This window comes from Vidua macroura, chromosome 23, assembly GCF_024509145.1.
Source record: "Vidua macroura isolate BioBank_ID:100142 chromosome 23, ASM2450914v1, whole genome shotgun sequence".
Classification (NCBI taxonomy): domain Eukaryota; kingdom Metazoa; phylum Chordata; class Aves; order Passeriformes; family Viduidae; genus Vidua; species Vidua macroura.
In genome coordinates this window covers 8,439,273-8,452,198 of record NC_071593.1, presented here as the reverse complement: position 1 = coordinate 8,452,198, position 12,926 = coordinate 8,439,273, and the positions used below count along the sequence as shown (strand labels likewise).

General features: G+C 41.2%; 1 protein-coding gene across 6 annotated transcripts in view; it reads left to right on the top strand.

The window, feature by feature from the left end:
- The window catches only part of CASZ1 (castor zinc finger 1), a 276,127-nt gene that overhangs the window by 20,996 nt on the left and 242,205 nt on the right, over nucleotides 1-12,926 (top strand). For 3 of the 6 annotated variants that reach the window (XM_053997449.1, XM_053997455.1, XM_053997450.1), the window contains exon 2: nucleotides 3,786-3,860. The exons of 2 other annotated variants lie outside the window; for them this stretch is intronic. The gene's annotated coding sequence lies outside the window, so the exon portion shown is untranslated. Of the gene's footprint in view, nucleotides 1-3,616; nucleotides 3,680-3,785; nucleotides 3,861-12,926 lie in introns of all 6 variants that reach the window. One more of the 6 variants, XM_053997452.1, reaches the window with a different exon arrangement.

Genomic DNA, 12,926 nt, shown 5'->3' with positions numbered 1-12,926 from the left:
TGACAGGAATGGGTCGTACTTCAGCCCGTGACTGAAGAGTCCCCGACTTCAGAAAGACATTCAGCGACTTTCCCTGCATTTGGTGCTGGCCATTCAAAATTGGTCATCCTTTTGTTACAGCTTCACTTCTGTCACTTTCCATCCCAGAGTCTGTTTTCTACAGAAAACAACCCCTCCGTGCGAGGTGTTCCAGCTGGAGTGGCGAGCTGTCTGGAGCCCCCTCTGTGTGGGATGTCCTGGCTGGGGTGGGGGGCACGTGTGTCTGGCTGAGCATCCCCACCACAAGGGGTGCAGGCAGTGGAGGGATGGAGGGTAACCCAGTGCTCACCAGCTGAACTGGGTACCAGCTGAGCATTGTTTGAAGCAAGTGTGCTTGGTGAAAAGCCGCTGGTATCTGTGGCCCGTCCCAACAGATGTCACCAACAGATCTGTATTGATTCCAAGGTTGGGACCTTGTCAATGGTGGAGGCAGATGGCATGTTGCTAATAAGTAATGAGTGCTGCTGGCAGAGTTGTGAGGAGAGTTTGGATCAGTGGGATAGTGTAGTGGCATGATGCCATGGGCAAGTAAGGGGCACCTTTGGCCATCTTTGCCCTCTCGACATTCATTCCTTTTTTTCTGACTATGTGAACATTAAATTTCTCATCCTCTCTGAATCTTTGCTTTTTAAATTTTTTTTGGTATTTTTTTTTTTCCAATCTCTCTTTTCTCTCATTTCTACTGGTTTTTTTTTTTGTTGTTGTTGTTGTTGTTTTTTTTCTTTTTTTTCTTATTTGATGCTCATGCCTTTGCCTAGAATGTTTTTGGCTACCAGTAGCATCCCTTTCATGTTTATACCTCACTGCATTAGGTTGTGTAGGAGAGGGAGGTAAGACAAAGGACTTTCCTGCTGGCTGTTGTAGAAGAGGGTAGGTGTTACATTGGGTCTGGAAAAAGGTCTGTGGATCACTTTGGATAAGCATCTTTGATTCCAGACCTGGTGATAGACATACCACTGCTCAGTAGATTGGATTTCTAACTGTTATCAGACTTGCTTCAGTTATCAGAACAGGAGCCAGAACTTGCAGCACTTCCATGCACAGACTATGAACAGCAATAGCAGGGAAGACATGCATCCAAGCACATAAACACTTTCACTCTAAGAAGTGCTAGGTACATTTGTAAGTGCTTATGTGCACTAGGAATTCAATGTATACATCACGAACGCTCAAGAAGAGCTCCTCCTAGCTTCCCAGAGACAGGTACACCCGAATGAATCAAGTGGTCACTATTGTATGTATATAAGGTTTTTCTGCTATCTGTTGTGTGGCAACATGAATAGCACAGCAGGCTGTGAAATACCTACTTTTTTTGATGGCAAGCAACTGGAGAGTATGGCTAAACCAGGAGAAATTCCAGCACAATTGCTTTGCTGATGATGTTTTTGTTAATTTTATGGGCTGGCTGCATTTCCCAGTGCCAGATTACATTGTGCCTAAAGTCCTCTTATGAAGGAAGATGCCTTTCCCATTTCCTGCAGAAAGTGACTCAAGCTCAGCATCTTCAGCATCTTCATTTAGTGATGTCACATCACACAAGACACCATTCTCAGTAGTGCAGAACCTGGGGTTACATTCTTTACCCATGTGCCCAGCAGTTGGAGACTGCCATTAGAGTCCTGAGTGATACCTGCTGCTGCTTTTCTTATTGATCTCTCTGAATTAAATTTGATGACCAGAAGAAACATGACCAAAGAAATACACTCAATGTGAAGGGTGGATGCCTTACTCTTTCAGTTGTGATCCAATAATTTTTATTTCAGTACTGAAACAAAAAAACAATTTTGAGTTTCCTTTCCTGTGATAAGGGCTTTTGACTTCTACCTAAGATGCAGCTTTCTTTGTTATTGTAATTTCTGGATTAGGGAAATAGCTGCATTCTCTTTCAGAACCTGACTATAATAGCTAAGAATCTGGACTGGGGTGAAGCTCCAGGGAATCTGTTTGCAAAGGGAAGAAGCCCTAAGTGCCTGTAGAAGCTGGCTCTGCATTTGGCCTCAAAGCTTCTATTTTCCTAAAAAGGAAAGGGCAAAAAAGCCTTGGACACTGTTTCTTTGAAAGCTGTGAAAATTAGAACAGGTGTGAGCGCAGGCAGCTGCTAGGGTGCTGTGTGCAGATATTCCTGCTAATGCCTCCTTAGAACTTAATCTCTGAAACCATCTGCTTGTGGTGAGCACATGTCCCGGAGGCAAGGGGGGGCAGAAGCAAATCCAGCAGCCCTACAACTTCTTCCACTGTAGCCTGAGTCAGAATTTTGAATGGCAGAAGAGGATTGAGTTGTGTGTCAAGAGGCTTTAGTCTCAGATTTTATGAAGCAGGAAAACTCCTTTGTCAGTTCAGGGTGGTTATTGATGAGTCTCCAAGGTCAAGATCTAACTCATGACCATCTGAACAAAAACAACACACAAGCCAAACTGTTCTGCCATCAGCAGAGAACCCCATGTTCCCACAAATATGTGGGATCATTTTTTCTTATTTGAGGTCTCTGTCTGAATAAGATCAGCTAAATACTCTAGCCTGTGCATTACTCTGGTTTTCTAGTCTGAAGTCACTGTTGAGTCAGTCCTTTGGGTTGTCACCTTTAGTACAGTTCTCCTGATATCTCCACTGGAGCCTCCAACAGTTATCTTTGAACAAATCACTAAATCACTTCCCTTCCTCATGCCTTTCTTCTCCTCCTGTTTCTTTCTTTCTTTTTTTTTTTTTTTTTTTTTTCTTTTTTTTTTTTTTAACTTTGGGAGAGACAGGGGTCTCTGCTAGTTTTTCAGCACAACATATCAGAGGATCAGAGATGTTACCAAGTGCTAAGAAGTGAGTCAAACTCACCCACTGCTGCCTGCTTTGCTGCTCACTCTTTACCAGTGTACATTTGTTTGCAGAGGCCAAATTGCTCTCAGCCACTGACCTGTTAATGAAAAGCTATCAGCTCTGGAAAAAGAAGAAAGTAGTATTAGCCACCGCTGCCCTGTGACTGCCAGAAGCAGTATGGTGACAGGAATGGGTCATACTTCAGCCCGTGACTGAAGAGTCCCCAGCTTCAGAGAGACATTCAGGGACTTTCCCTGCATTTGGTGCTGGCCATAAAAAATTGATCATCCTTTGTTACAGCTTCACTTCTGTCACTTTCCATCCCAGAGTCTGTTTTTTACAGAAAACAAGCTACATTCATCAAAAATGACAGAACACAGACTTAATGTAATCATGTATGGGAACATGAATTGCAAATGCAGAACACAAGCACTAAAATGTATTTTCCATTACTGCCACAAAATGAAATAATCATGAACATTTTCCCCAAGAATGAGAACACATGTAGAGTACACTGACACCTAAAAATCTGCTGCCATTCCCTGGCCTCAGGTGCAGGTAGGCTTTGTGCTTATCAGCAGGGCAGAGATCTGCTGGTATCAGAGGAGGTGGTTATGTTATAATCCTCACCATGGAAACTTGTGTTGGTTATTAGTTATACCAGTTTCTGCAGGCTCGTTTGGGTGACCTTCTGGCTTAAGCATAACTGAGCAGAGGTGCTAGAAATACAGACAGTGTAGTGTTGCTTAATTCTAGATTCTACTTCTAGTTACTATTGGATTGCTTGCTGGTAACATCGAACAAGTCCTCTCACCCTAGCCTCCTTTCATAGGTAAGCTGTAAAACTACAGATGTACCTATCTAAAAATAAAATCTGTTAAATGATTTACAATTGGTGCAAGACAACATGTTAATCAAATTCTTCCTTTCCCTTGCAGACACACTGGACTGCAGTTTTGCCATCTGAACATTTGCTATACTGCACTCCAGATGTGGCTGCCTTTCATAGACAGGTAAGGTTATACCTGTCTGATTTTTATATATTATTATTATATCAGATTATTTTGTTTGTAACTTGCTTTAGTATCAGAAACGTAAATGATTGGATTGCCTCTTTTGATCAGGCTGTCAGAAGACACAATGAGGAAGGATAATATAATTGGGAATAGCCAATCTGTAAAACTAAATCCAGGACTCGCTCAGTTATTTAGATTATATTAAACATATGCAAGTTCTTATCCAGCCTGTACTTGCCACAATTCTGCAAATACAAAGCTACTAATAAGGGGTGTTGGAGCCTGCCCTGCTGAAGGATAGTTGGATATGTATCATCGTGATGTCTGGAAGGGAAACTACTAGTTTGATCAAAGCCTTGTACTCAAGACAGCGCTGAGTGCTGATGGAATGATGGAGAGAATAAGGTAGAAAGACTGTGGCTGGTTTACTTCTCATCCAGCAGAAGATGTTATGAGGGACTTATTGATCTCTGATTCAGCCATGGTTATGAGTTAAATGATGGAATATATTTGAAGAGACCAGTCTAAGTGCAACCAACAGAAGGTGCTGAAAAGAACGGCATGCTGTGCTGGGGTGAACTTTTTTCCCCTGTCATAAAGAGAAGAGGGAGAGATTTTGTTCTAAATGAATTAGAACTATGACTTTGCATGAGAGCAATTCAGATTATAAAAAATACATAAAACTACTAGACTTGGCAGCTGTAGAATCCGAGAGAAGTCTGGATTTGGAAGAGATTCTTAACTTTTTTGTAACGTGACAGTAAGAAAAAACATTTGGTCTTAAGTATCTTTCCAGCTGTTTACACAGTCTGTGTCTTCTCTGACAAGTTTGCTTAAGGGACTTCACATTGACGTGTTCATATGGTCATCTAAATGCAATTTCTGTATATATGTACACACATATCTCTACATCCTTGGACATTTGACACACTTTATGTGCATGTATATAATCTTATCAAATTAACTTCCTCTTTGAATTAATGTGCTTATGCACATATGCATCAGTATGTCCCAAGGTGCATATATGTATCTTTGTTTATATTCCCATGCATGCATGAGGTGATCAACATAGTCAAATTAAAAAATTAGGTTATTCCAAATCTGTGTTATTTCTCATTTCATTCCCAGGGGTAAATGGACCCATTTCAAATGAAAGGTAATCTTGGGACCTGAAGTTTTACATTTCAGCATATAGTGTGGTTTTAACACTCTGTACCATCAACTGTGAGCTCTTCAGGGCAGTTTGTAGATTCCCTTCCTGTTTATGCAACAAAGGCAATGTCAGATTGTTCAAGAATTTAGATGCTAGGACACTGCAAATAGTTAATAAAAATGGTCAGATTCTATGGAAAGATTAGATGAGCTGGGCAGGCAGGACACTTAAATAAACTACAAATCCATCCATATGAACTTGTGCAGAACATTTGTCACTGTTTTTTTCCATTTGTTTGAAATACTTTCCCTACAGCTTTGAACACTTAATCATTTCAGTGTTGGTTTTGCATGGCTCATAAAATCTAGCACATGTGGACATTACATAATCTTCTGCAGAACTAATATACATATGCATATGTAGTAAAAACCCACAAACTTTTATAAACTTTCACATAATACATAAAATTTCATCATCACAGGTAACCATCTATGTACAACTTATGTGGGTCTTCAGAAAGATGTGTGTCATGCATACATTTACACTGACTTACATACATAAATTTTATGCTTTTAGCCAGGAGTGTATGCACAGGTATTCATGGAAGCAGGGAATCCAGTAGCCCGTACAGGTAGCATGTTGGCACCTTCCAGAAGAGGGCACCTGTCTCCCGATGCAGGCAGCGTTCCCAAACCAATGGCTCCCAGCCTTTCACACCTGGGCACTCACATCTCACCTGCCAATTTGAGGTTAACAGTGCCAGCACAGAGTGAAATATTAAGGCGGCTGCTTGAAATTCAGTGTTTCTTTTAATTAATGGGTGGATGCCACAAGTTGATCCAATCCAGCTCTTAAATTAATCTTAATTACATAGATTTTGTAACTTTAGCATTAGCCAGCCACACAAAATATGTATTTCATAATCCTAGAAACGGGTGAAAAAGACTGCTGCTAAGCTGAGAAGTCAGCTGATGATATTATCAGCCTCTGTGGCTGTGTCATTGGGGTGTGTCTGAGATCTTATCAGGAATACCAAATTAATTCCCTCCTGCAAATATCAAAACAAGCTTTTTTGCTGGCAAGTAGGGAATAGGCAAGAGATTCCTAACCTGCTATATTTGGAATTTCTGTGCCATCCAGTGCTGATACAGTAAAGAACAGAAGTATCGGGAAGGGAAGCTGGTGATCTTTCCTGTTTGGTAATTAGTTTTGAGTGTCTACCCAAAGAGTGCTACTCAAGCCTTTTGCTGTTCATGGTATACTTGTGGATTTTGGGATCAGGAATTCTGCCTTAGTAGCTCAACCACTGACATGCTGTGTGTGCCTGGTCAGGGGGTGGGAAGCTTTCTATCTCTGTGCTTCTGTTTCCCTCCTCTGTGTGTTTGTTCAGACTTCCTTTTTACTAGCTAGGAGCTGCCTCTTAGCATGTGTCCATTCAGCCCTCTATGACATGTAGGTGCTATTGTGCTACAGATTTTGATAACAGATAAACTGAATTATCTCAGGAGAACTGACATTTGTACTCCCTGCTAGGGATAAGCATCTGGGATCTCTCTGAGCATGCATCATGCCAACTTTAAATAGAAAACACAGCTGGGAATATATGGTCAGGGATATTCATAGGAAATGCAGATACACAATTTGCCTAACCAGTCACTGCACATTCATTAAACAGGAAGCAGGCCTTGGCTGTCCTCATGGATTGGCATTCTCTTGGGATTATCATTGCTGCTCACTGGATTACTCTCCTGCTTCTGCAGAAAAAAACTTGAAAAATTATGGAAAAAATGGAAGTAAACACAATGAAAATATTATTTAGTCACCTTGCTCTAAATTTGAGTCAGGATGAGAGCAGTGTCTGTGCATAGCCTGGCATGACTGGTTGTGTGGTGGTGAAAGGCCATTTGAGAGCCTTTTCTGTCACTGGTGCACACTAAGGGTAGAGGAAGACAAATGGGAAAGCACAGCTAATCTCTTTGTGTACGCACATGCACCTGCTGCACACAGGCATACATACACACTTGTGCACACCTACACCCTTTATTTGTGCCTTCATAAGCATCCTCTTCTTCTTCATTTACTTTACAATATGGAAATTTAGAGAGATTTACCTGAAATCTTTGTAGAAATAATTTTTCTCTAGAATGGGCTTGTGAATGTTAATCTTACCTGTGTGTTCTCTCAGTGCCTATCTGTGTTATATACTTTGTTGCAAGACAGTCATTCCTCTTCCTTAATCTTTAAAATCCTTTTTGTATTTGGCTGATTTTCTATTGCTGGTAAAACTTCCTAGCAATCTTGCCTTCTTTTCCTGAACTTGCTTTACAGGGTAAGGTTAGTTTGGGTATCAATTTGAAGGATTGTTTTCATAGTACTTTTGGAACTATAAGTGGGAAAATGTTAAACCTCATGTCAATTTGCCTAATTGATGGGAAACTTGATCGTAGCCAGGGAGGAGTGGATTTCCCTACTTCCGTTTTATGAATAATTTGCTTATCTGAAAAGAAAGAAAATGTAGTAAATCCTACAGCAAATGCAACTGTCCTCACAGGTGGAGATTCTCCCAAAATACAGAGAAAAACCAGGGAAATTATGTGCCCAGCTAGCTCCCTTGGAAACTTTATAATGGTGAACTTGGCTATTTGATTTGTGGTTGGAACTGGTGGAGTCTTCTGGGGACTCAAATTATTTTTTGTCCAATCTTGTCAGATTTCTTGTGCTTTTTCTTCAAAGCCCTTGTAATGGTAACAGAATCTGTATTAGATAGATTGCTCCTAAAATACGACATCATTTCCTTGCTCTTGAGATACTAGAACACACTCACTTGTGCAATTTCTGATCTCCAAGGATTGCTGGAGTTTGTGTGACTCAAATAGGAATGACACAGAACTTCCTCCGTATTTGAATTTGAAAACCTTAGATGTCTGAACTCATCCAGCTATGGGGAAGAAGCCAGCAGGCAAATGGAGAAACTGTTCCAGCTTTCAGTGTAGGTAGGAAGCAGAAGGAGTAAATGTTGGCCCAAAGGGCTACAATAAATAATGAGAGCTTTTCCAAGTATATCAGGGGAAAGAAATACAATAGAGAGGGTAAGCCCATTAATAAATTAGGAGAGCTGGAATCAATGGTGATTCTAAAATGGCTGAGCTACTTAAGTTTTGTTGGGGTTTTTTTGGTTGCCTTTTTTTTTTTTTTTTTTTTTGTTTTGTTTTGTTTTGTTTTTAATTGGTCTTTAAGAAGAAAAATATAGAAATGGAATATGGACCATTAGGAAGTAATGAGCATCTTGGCACCCTGGCTGTTGATGTAAAGCAGATAAGGGAACACTTGAAAGAATGGATAGCAGCAAATCAGCAACTCCAGCTGATGAGCATCCTGGGATGTTTGGCTGCTGAATTCACTGAACTGCTGGCAGGTGTTTTGAAAAGTTGTGGATTAAACAGGCAGGTCCTTCACCGTAAGTCCATATCAATAGTTCTGGGACAAAGAGCAGCCTTACAAAGCTATCAGGAGTGATCCCCACAATTACAACTTTACACAGCCATTGTAGTCTCAATCTGAAGAGGCGCTAAGATGAGGTACATGAGTTTCAAGATGCTCAAGTTCAGAAATTGGCTGGACTCACACTGGCCCAAAAGAGGTCTAAGACTATTATCCGTGACCCTTCTAGCCACCTTGCTTTTCCTTTCCTCAAGCATAAACTCAAACTGTTATATACACTTATGGATGACAGCATACCTTCTTCCTTACCTGCATATTAAGAGGTAAAACAAGGAAATGTTTATGTTGGAAATAGGAATTGCTATCAAGATGAAATTTGAACTTACAGTTGCACGGTAACTGCTCAGAGGACTTGATAGCACTGCTGAAGTCCAGCAGTGAAGTCTAGGCAGAGTTTCCTTTTAAAACAGGGGTCCCAGAGGAAAAAATCATCCATTTATGGTCACTGAGGAAGCAGGTTTGGCCTATCATAATTTATTAATAATTCACTTGTGATAATGCCCAGGGATGCAAACACTGGTGTGTTAGAAAAGGCTCTGAGCAGAGGCTGAGTAGGGACACTGAGCTGTCTCATCTCTTCAGTAATTGAGCTCTGGTTCAAGGCTCCTAGATCCTGGTAATGAATATAATTAGTTCTAATAATGGGTGAGGTGATACCAGCAAATGAGAGACAGAGGGTTCAGCTGGATTCTTACAGCCCTGTTCTTGTTAATGCAGAGGTCCTTTTACACTAGTCTGGCAGTGCAAAGAGGTCTGAAAGATGAGGAGTTAGGAGGTTACCCTGTGGATCTCTGGCTGGAACATTTGTTTCTGCACATCTCAAAAAGCTGGAGGGAATCAAATACCAAGCAAATACAGAGGACTGAAATCTCCATAAATCAGTACTGTGACTTTGATTGCAATAAAGCTATGCTGATCAAGGCCAGCTGAGGACTTGACCCAGGGAATAAATGATTATTGCCCTTGGTCTGTAAGTCCAAAGTCAAGTCCTTCATACGACATGTCCCATTCAGTGTTAGAGAAGGTCATATTTTGCCTCCTTCTCTCCACCTGGGCTGTCTGCTCTCCTCTGGATAAACAGTATTTCCCTGTTGCATTCCCAGTCCCTCACGCTTCACCAGAATTAAATTCATCATTCATTTTTTATGGTTTATACATAGCAGTAATTTATGTTTTCAAATATATTGAGGTCACACTTTAGCAGAAAAAGACTGTTTCACATTTAAATTGAAGGCATGTTCATTCCATTAAACAGAGCTGTTTTGGATAATTTTAAAAGGCTAAAAGTAGTATAAAGTAACATTAAAATAAAATTTGAGAGATGTAATTACACCTAATCCTACCATAAAATAATCAATACAGCATTACATTATTTCTGACTTCCCCAATTATAGCCTTTTTTTTGTTAAGCTTTTGAATATTGATGAGGTCAGGGTGTCACAGTCAACTCTCTGAGGTCTAATGGAGGTGGAATTAAGGTGATGTCCTCTCCTATTATGTCAGCACAAGGAGGTGCACTCTGTACTTTCTCAAACTGGAGCGATAACATGGCATCAGAAGAGGATACCTTGGCAACATTTCTTGAGCTGATATTAGGCTGCACTAAGTGTGTGCTGACTGGGAAGTTGGAGGTGCTGTCTCCCCATTGCAGACCTGCTCAATTATATACGCCAAGATGCAGAGGAGGTGATGTTCACATCAACAGAGATCATTAACAGTTGAAAGACCAGTGTGTGTGAGGTGACAAGAACCAGTTCCTTCCAGTTCAGCCAGGGCTTTCTGTGTTTTCTCTGCTCTCTGTGGAAAAATGAAAAGGCATTTTGTTGCGGCAGTTTGTTCCCTTCTCTTCCCCTTTAGACCTACCCCTCCACGTGACATACCACTCACTCTGCTAAAACAGCCCAACCAGGTTGCAAAGCATTCACCCTTTACGAGCCTTGGTGTGTGGATATGCAACACAACAGCAAAAGTAGGACAGCTGCTAGGATTCAGTACAGGTGACTTATTTTTCCTGTTTTCTCAGAAGGTATAGGTCTGCATCTGAGGGAGTGTCACCCTCCAGCTCTCAGCTGAAAAGGATCTGCTTTTGACCTGGTCAATGCTGTTATTCCTTTAGGCATCTTGGAGTCATCAGTGGATTTTCATTTGGGAATTCTTTCTGTGTACAGGAAAAAAAAATCACCTACCTGGAGACAGATGTATTTTCTTGTTTCAGTGTGTACGCTTCTAACTATTTTCATACTTTGGTCTATGGTAGTCTAGCATTTAAAGCAAGGGATGAAATACTGGGTGGCCCATGTTCTGCACCCAAATTTCTCCTAATCTACTGTTTTGTGCCTTTATGCAAATGGTTTAGCATTTAATCTAGGGAAAGGGCTGGGATCTGAAGAGACATTCAGCCACAACCTTGGGAGTCATATTTTGCCTTCTGGGCTTATGTCTCTCTATCCATACAATGAGCATAAGGATTTTTTAACTGAGGTCTGTTTTGCACAATGGATCCAAAAAAAGGTTTCTATGATTTTATTAAACTTCTTGAAGAAAGGCAACTACATGTCATTTTCCTGGGTTCTGATCATAAATATTAAGAAGGATGGAATTTTAGAACAGAACCAAATTGAGCAGTACCACTGCATTATCCCTTTTACATTACCACAGCATCCTCAGATTACAGAGCTCATAACAAAAGGAAAGATAATGAACAGGCCCCTATCATTACCATTAATAATAAAAACAATATAATATATTTTTTAAACTTCCCTTAATGCAACACCAGCCCAGTCATCCCAACATGCAGATTATCACATCTTTCCAAACATATATACATAAACATAGCTGAAAGTGTCAGCAGGGAAAACAGGCAAAATACAATTCAGATGCTGGACCTCACTCACCAACTGCATTTCCCCAGAGGGACCAGTCCCCTCCCATGACCCTTTCCACACAGCCACTCTCCAGGCTTCCTGGCTGCCTATTAAGTTGTGATTTCCCTTACACATGTGCTGGCCCTGGGCTCTGGCCACATGTGTGCCCCTGACCCTCCTCAATTCTCCTGTGCCAATTGTTTTTTTTTTTTTTTTTTTTCCCTGGGACCTCTTCCCACATACACCAAATTCTCTGCTTTCCCCTTCTCTCACCCCCTGCCATTTACTCCACTCACAAAATTTTGTACCTGCTTTGAAATCTAATTGTTAAAGCTCTTGGTAGAAGGTGGATATTTGCCCCAAAGCAAACTGACAGTGGCTCTCCTTCTGCAGACACAAGACAGCCCCGCTCTCCTGATTAGCCTGAATTGCTTTCAATTGACTAACATAACAAGCTGCTGCTGCTTTTTCTTTCTTTTTTTTTTTTTTTTTTAATTCGAAAATGGAAGGGACACTATTAGGAAATTTACATTTGTGAATATGATATTTAATTAGCAATATTAATAAATTAATAGAACTAAAGGACCTTGTTGAAACTCCAGATTAATAAAACATGCTCTAGCTGAGTAAATGAGGTGAGTCAGGCATATGTTGCCCATAGAGGATACAGGGGAAATCTCACTCATGAAACACCCCTTAAAAAAGGAGTGGGGGCCAATAGAGAATTGGGGAAAAGCTTTTTCTATCTTACAGTATCTCTCATGCTTCAATACTAACCCTTTCCCTATTCTGCCACAATACTTTTACAGGAAATTAGGTACAGCTTCTCTGTCCACCTTTCTCTTTGACCTGCCAAGAAACTGAATGAGTCAGTGGCGGGGAGTGAAGGAGAACCAATGCTTGGAGCTCTAAGGTAACAGCAAGGACAGTGCAGGGCAAATGCCTAGGAATATTTGGTCAGATCCGTAGAAAGCAATAAAGGAGACTTACAGCATTTTCTGATCTGATCTGCTGCTGAACATGGAGCACACAGTATCACTTAACTATGACTGTGTCCAGCTTGTGTCTCCAGGGCACTTGGAGGGTTTTGGCTCAGAGGGACCCTCAGTCTGTGGCACATAGAGCAGGTCCACGCAGGAGCAATGTCTCAGTGCGGGCTCAAGAAGGGATGCAGCACAGTAATGTCACTGTGGCCGCAGCTGAGAAGAACGACTGCATTAAGCAAAGGTCTGGCACAGCATGAGACAAATTGCTGTGAGGTTCATGGGTGTCAGACCCAGCCAGGTGTCCCAGCCTTCATGTATATCTGTCACTGCTTTGTGGCTTGGGTGCTGACCCAAACTTGGGGCCAGTCCTCTGCCACTCACTGATTCACCAGTCTGCAGGGTACTTCAATATGTTGTAATTTAGGCACAGCCAATTTGGGGACAACATTTCTGTGCCTGATCTGCCCTGGAAAAATTTCTCAGAAGAATGCGGTACAGTCCTTTCCTATACTACTTCATTAGTGTGCATATACTGGGACGTCAAGACTCCATGGATCCA